This window comes from Spinacia oleracea, chromosome 4, assembly GCF_020520425.1.
Source record: "Spinacia oleracea cultivar Varoflay chromosome 4, BTI_SOV_V1, whole genome shotgun sequence".
Classification (NCBI taxonomy): Eukaryota; Viridiplantae; Streptophyta; class Magnoliopsida; order Caryophyllales; family Amaranthaceae; genus Spinacia; species Spinacia oleracea.
The window spans coordinates 31,402,467-31,408,657 of NC_079490.1; the positions used below are offsets into that span (position 1 = coordinate 31,402,467).

At 34.4% G+C, this 6,191-nt stretch overlaps 1 long non-coding RNA gene across 3 annotated transcripts; it reads right to left on the minus strand.

Moving 5' to 3' along the window:
• Positions 1-1,078: 1,078 nt before the first annotated feature.
• Positions 1,079-3,836, minus strand: LOC110804580 (uncharacterized). Of its 3 annotated transcripts, XR_008918926.1 has the most exons (4): positions 3,711-3,836; positions 3,439-3,550; positions 3,254-3,321; positions 1,079-1,818 (listed from the first exon to the last, which is right to left on the minus strand). It is a non-coding gene; the product is annotated as an uncharacterized lncRNA (long non-coding RNA). The 3 variants fall into 3 exon arrangements; XR_008918925.1 differs by lacking the exon at positions 3,439-3,550; XR_008918924.1 differs by having other exon boundaries at positions 3,439-3,836.
• Between the last annotated feature and the right edge of the window lie 2,355 nt (positions 3,837-6,191).

Consider the following 6,191-nt stretch of genomic DNA (forward strand, 5'->3'; position numbering starts at 1 on the left):
AAAGGTGTTCATTTAATATACCTTCCAATAATCTAATCAATCCTTAAGAATAAATTTGGAGAAACGCCGCGATTTTACAAGCTATAACTCTAACAAAGCTACATTTATAGATAAATCCCTTCTTAACAATATAAACTTGCTTTACTTAATCGAATTAAGAGTTAGCAAAGAACAAACAATTTTACCTTGTGAATCTTCTCAATCTCGGGACATCATTCTTCAACTTCTTTCCAACAGAAGCTTCAGTTATGTTCTCGCTTGTCATAAGCTTTTCCTGCAGAAAAACACATGGACATTATTTTTCTCATAAACTTGGTGGAAAATCCCAGCCAAAATTCATCGACACTATACATTCATATCAATAATCATGATCCTTCTCAACATGATTATTAGTGTGATGAGTCCACGACATGCATGATTATTAGCGTGATGAGTCCACGACATCCCCCAAGGTACAGAAAAATAATTAGCAAAATGCAATGCAAATCCCGAGCCTATTTAATATATGGAAGTAGTTAAGCAGTGTTCATGCTTAACAATTGAGCAGTTGGATCTCTAATTTATTAGCCTATCATTTTTTGAACCAGAGGATATAAGAAAAACCGTATAACTGGGGAAAAAAAAGGCGAGCAAATTCAGTATAATTTGATCTCCAACTTTTATGTAAAACCGCCTTACCGAAAATACCACTTGCATTACGTAACTAATTGATTCTATTGAAGCTAATTAGTTTCAGTGCTTAACTAATTACTTCCATTGTCTAACTAAGTGTTTCCAATGCTAAACTAATTAGTTCCAGTGCTTAACTAATTAGTTCTAGTGCTTAACTAATTGGTTATATTGCTTAATTTATATGACGCCAAGACGATCTTTTACCGTGTTATATAAAAATCTATATAGATTAGCAGGATCACAAGCATGGGTACAAATTGTATGCTAGTTGGGCTCAAGAGCAACAGCTGAAGCACTCAACTATCACTAATTAGAGTACGTCTTAGCAAGCTATAATGAGTATTACGAGTATTATGTGTACTATAAAGACTGAAAGGTCGAAAACATTTGACAGAAAAACAAAATATTGTAACGAAGAATAGGAAATGAGCTAGTAAACATGGAACCACCAAATGGTAATTATTACCCTTTTGTTTATCCATCATATTCTGTAAAGAATGCAAAACAACATAAAAAAGTTAAATAAACCATTCTAGCTAGGGACTCTCTTGCAGCTTTAGTGACATCCTTCATGTGAACAGTGTTATCTTCTCCATCCTTTTGATGACGAGCTGACTTCTTCTCTTGCCGTCCCTGATATGTAACTGGTCAATATACTTTTCATGTAAAGCCATACTTGACCTTCTTCAGAACTGGAAGACTTGAAAGAGGGCTTGCACTTCTATCGCTAAACCTAGAAAGGTGCTTCTTATGGCCTAAAGAAGATATGTCGCGAGACTTTAAGGACGAATTTGGGCTTCTCAGATTCGGAGTCAATTGTAGAGCATTCAGCTGAAGGGCTTCAACCGAGGGGTTTACTGTTGAGAACATCGAAAAAATCTACTTCATTATCTTGATACGCATGACAATACTTCTGCAATTATTATCTCACAGTTCTACGTGCCACGTGGCTTTTACACTTCTACCCACAAAGCTTTTTGCTCTTTGTTTCAGCAGATTTGAACAATTTACTGCTAGAGACTAAGAAATCCAGTTGGTGACTGGTGAGTTCTGGTTTTTAGAACTTGAAGATGTCTTAGTGCAAAGTGGGTTCTGACTCTCTAAATGAACTTTGTCAAAACATTCTTGAGCAGATTTTCATGGAACCTAAAACAATTGGGTGACAACAACAGTTAGTGAAGTGCATAAGATTGTTCTTTGAAAACAGATGCAACTTCTTAGTGTACTGCATTATCTCATCTACAAAATTAAGGATGAATGATGTTTGAAAAGAAGCTTGACACACACACCACCAAATTGCAAAAGAAATCAGTTTTTCTACACTTTGAAAATACATTCATTCTTTCAACCTTCTCTTCTGTTCCTGCTAGCACTTCTTTGACCTCAAGAGAAGGCAGAATAGAAGAATGAAACCAACAAGCCTCAAACAGAGAGAAACTCAAATGTCACGACAATGCATCTAGGGGAAAAATTAAAATAATCAACTACTGCACACTTCTAACTTCAAGGAAGGAAAAAAAAACCTCCTCCATCATATAAACCAAGCCACTTAATGAAAATGCATCAGCACCAAGTCAATTAGCCTCAAAAGGTTTATAGGAACAAACAATAAAATTCAGTTAATTGATTAAGTATATTACACATATTACTAATATTTATTATGTTGAGGTAATTGACATCCTATACTATCATCAAAAATATCCACAACACCTCCAGCATGTCCAAATCCCAGAGATAAACCAAATCAACCAGTCAATACAGCATCTAGAATTCTGTCAAATATATATTCGGGATATGTAAACTATTCAATATAGCCATTCAATCATAACAACTAAAAGTCGATACAAATCATTCAAAAATCATTTAAGATAACAGCACACTAACCAGTGCATTCAAACATTTGCACCTAAGTTCGACTTGTTCCCATGTACTACGTAGGCCACATTCCCATATTTGCATACACAATATAGATAGCTCACTTTTAATTATTATTATATATCCACCGAAAAATCAGTAGTATGACTTCCCTCTTACTTCACTACTCCTCGATTGTCTTAAATCGTGTCGTTCACACCATCTATGGTAAATAACACCTTTTTCCAGAAAAAATGCAAAAATGATACAATTATCAACCAAGAAGTAAATTAAACCCATGGAAAACATAAAACAGTAACAAGCTTCATTCAAAATAATGATGTTATAAATGAAAGTAGAATGAGGGATAATTCAATTTTTCTTCACTGAAATTAGTACGAATTCACATTAGATATTGAATATTGAATAATTCAATCGCAAAGCAGATTGCATAAGGAAAATGCAAAATTAACACAAAAAATCGTAAGACAGAGAAATTGCATAACACTAACCATTATGATTAAATTCACATTAGATATTGAATATTGAATAATTCAATCGCAAAGCAGATTGCATAAGGAAAATGCAAAATTAACACAAAAAATCGTAAGACAGAAATTGCATAACACTAACCATTATGATTAAATTCACATTAGATATTGAATATTTAATAATTCAATCGCAAAGCAGATTGCATAAGGAAAATGCAAAATTGCATAACACTAACCATTATGATTAAATTCGAGCAAAATAGTGAGTAATTCGACGTCTGAAATTGGTAGTGTAGATCAAACCCTAAATTGTAAAAAGTAGTTCAAATAGTCAGAATTTGTATCCTCAAATTGTTAGAAATAAAAGCGAGAATAATAACTAATTGACAAGCAAAGTGAAATAATTCGTGGTTTGACTTACTCTGGTGAGAGAATGTGGCGGTAAAGACGGCGGTTGGGGTGGTGCGATGCTTCGGGAAGAAGAGGGGTGGTCCCAAAAGTTTATAATCTTAAGGGATGCCTTCTTTCTTCAACTATTATTAACAATTCAGTTCAATAAATGGGTACTTCAGGAACCTATAGATTCTTTTGGCTCTCGTTTTGGGTTGGGACAAGGTTTGGGGCAATCATAAAGAGAAAGACGGCTGAAATTTTGGGACAGCCAGAATGCAGAAAACGAAATAGATTGTTTACCTTTCTGCAATTGCATGTTCCCATGTAGGAGAACCAGCTTTTGCTTGACTGTTGGGGACAACAGGTGGAAGACACAAAATATCTTTAGCTTAGTCTTTACTGGTGTCATGCCATACAGAAGCAATATAAAACGGAGGAACCTACTTGACCCTAATCAAGAAGCACCTCACTACTCTTTTGTATTAATGCAATAACTCTATTACAAATACACTCTTTAACTCGAGTTCGAGAGCAATCCCCTTTGATTACTGTGCTCCTCTTTCTCTCTCTGACTTAACTCTAAGTCGTTCCTTTTCTCTTTGACTTAACTCTAAGTCGCTCTTTTTCTCTTTGACTTAACTCTAAGTCAATTAAGGATCACTCAACCCTTAAACCCAAAATACAATTTGATATAAAACTCTAGTACGTAACAAAGCTTAAAGTAATAAGGAACTCAAGGAACACTCTATTTTGCAAACTGATTCTTTTTAAACGTTTAAGCTCTTTAAGATATATTTTGTAGAAATCAGTTGTATTTTGAAAAGCCAAAACTCTTCTCCTTTTATGGAGGAGTTTTACCTAAGGTTGGATACCCATGTTCTCCTCAACTACCCACTAACTGTTACTGCTCAGTAACATGGGCATAGTTGGAGAGAAACAGGGAGACCAAATCAAAACACTACTTGCACGTTTAAACAGAAATACGTGGGAGAGTTTTAAGGATCATGGAAAATCTTTTGCTTGAGAAACAAGGAGAATGAAAATAGAATCCTATGTTTACATTTATTAATTAAATTCATTTTATTTATTAACAAAGATTTTCCAACTTAAAACTCTTTTATAATTACAGTTAATATATTTCAATTTAAAACGTACCAAAATACTTAGGTTCCTTTCGTTCCAAATTACGTACAAACAATATTAAATACTTACATAAATCCTAAACATAAACTCATATGTTGTAGTCTTCATGTTGCACCTTTAGAAGCTTCACTCGAAGTCTTCCCAATTTGTTCCTTTTCTGGAACATCGAGGATCCACATAATATATGAGGATCTCGCCTAAGGATCTCGCCTTGTAAACTTGCTAGATGATTAATTCTTCAACGTAGTGTCTGACATGGATCAAGTGACTTGCATATATTCCACTTTGCTTAGTTTATCCAACTCAGGATCTCCCTAACTTAGCATTATCCCTCTAAGGATCTCGGAACCTATTATGCAACATAACTGAACCAATAGTCAGGAGTTTTCTTTGTCATCATCAAAACCTTAGGGTCAACAGAAGAGATAAATAGAATTAAAAAAACAAACCTGATTGTTGATGCATTGAATGGGGATATGGAATATGACTACTCCACCGATGTCATAAGTGATAAGGCCTGGTCATAAAATATTATATCAAGGATAAATACCAAGTTTAAGACGGCCTAACACCAATCCAGTTCAACAGGTATTGTGGTACAACTCAAGTCAGTTCAACATTTATTGTGTAAAGCTCACCTGAGATGTAGAAACCTAGTGTATCATTGGCTTAAGTTGTGGATCTCCACCAAATCTTCAGAGCACAACCTAGTAAGAGATAGAATGAGGAATGATAGTAAACATTAGAATGTCAATAATGCTCACAAATTGCGGAAATTAAAGAATGGGCGAACAATAGTAAAACCCCTAAAAGCAAAATTTAAATACCTACCCCTAAAAAATTGAAAATTTGGGAGAAGATAAGACTCTGAACGTACACCAAGAACCCCTAAACCCCCTAAAACTCAAAATACTCTCATCGTCTGTAGAGTATTTTTGCTATGTGCCTTAAATTTAACAGAAAAGAAAGGAAGAACATTGGTCCAGAATCATAAGAACCTGAGCACTTTACCTGAGCCTGCTATATGATCAGGATTCTGTCAAACAGCTGCTATTTGAATATTTTCTGATAATATGCAATTGAAGAACGAACTTGCAACTTAAGGAGCATTGATTTAGACAAAGGAATAACAAGTTTAGATATAAATAGTACAATTAACTACAGTTCCTTTGTTTCAAGATTTTTTTTATCAGCAAAGGCGGCAATGTACTTATCTCTCTGTCTACGTCTCTCTGTCTCTTACAGTTATCTCTGAGTCTTACTATTTACCACTCTCTCCCCCCATCTCCACTATCTTCCTCCTTTTAAATGATGATTTGAATTTTGAAAGGCTAAATGATATGAGATAATCTCGTGGGTAAATCTCCTGATTCCATAAATCAATATAGACTTTTACAAATCATCTTATGAGTAAATCACCGAATTCTATAAATCAACATAGATTTTTACAGTCATCGAACTATTTCTTCACCACAACATAAACTGACGATAAAAATGCAACACAATAACATCACAAAGACAATTTCAAGTGCACAAACGATTCCAATTAAACATGAAAAAATCGCCAGAAATCCTAAGCTAAAATTAACGAAGCGAAGCTCAAACTTCAGGAAAATTAAAGAATATCGTACAAACATA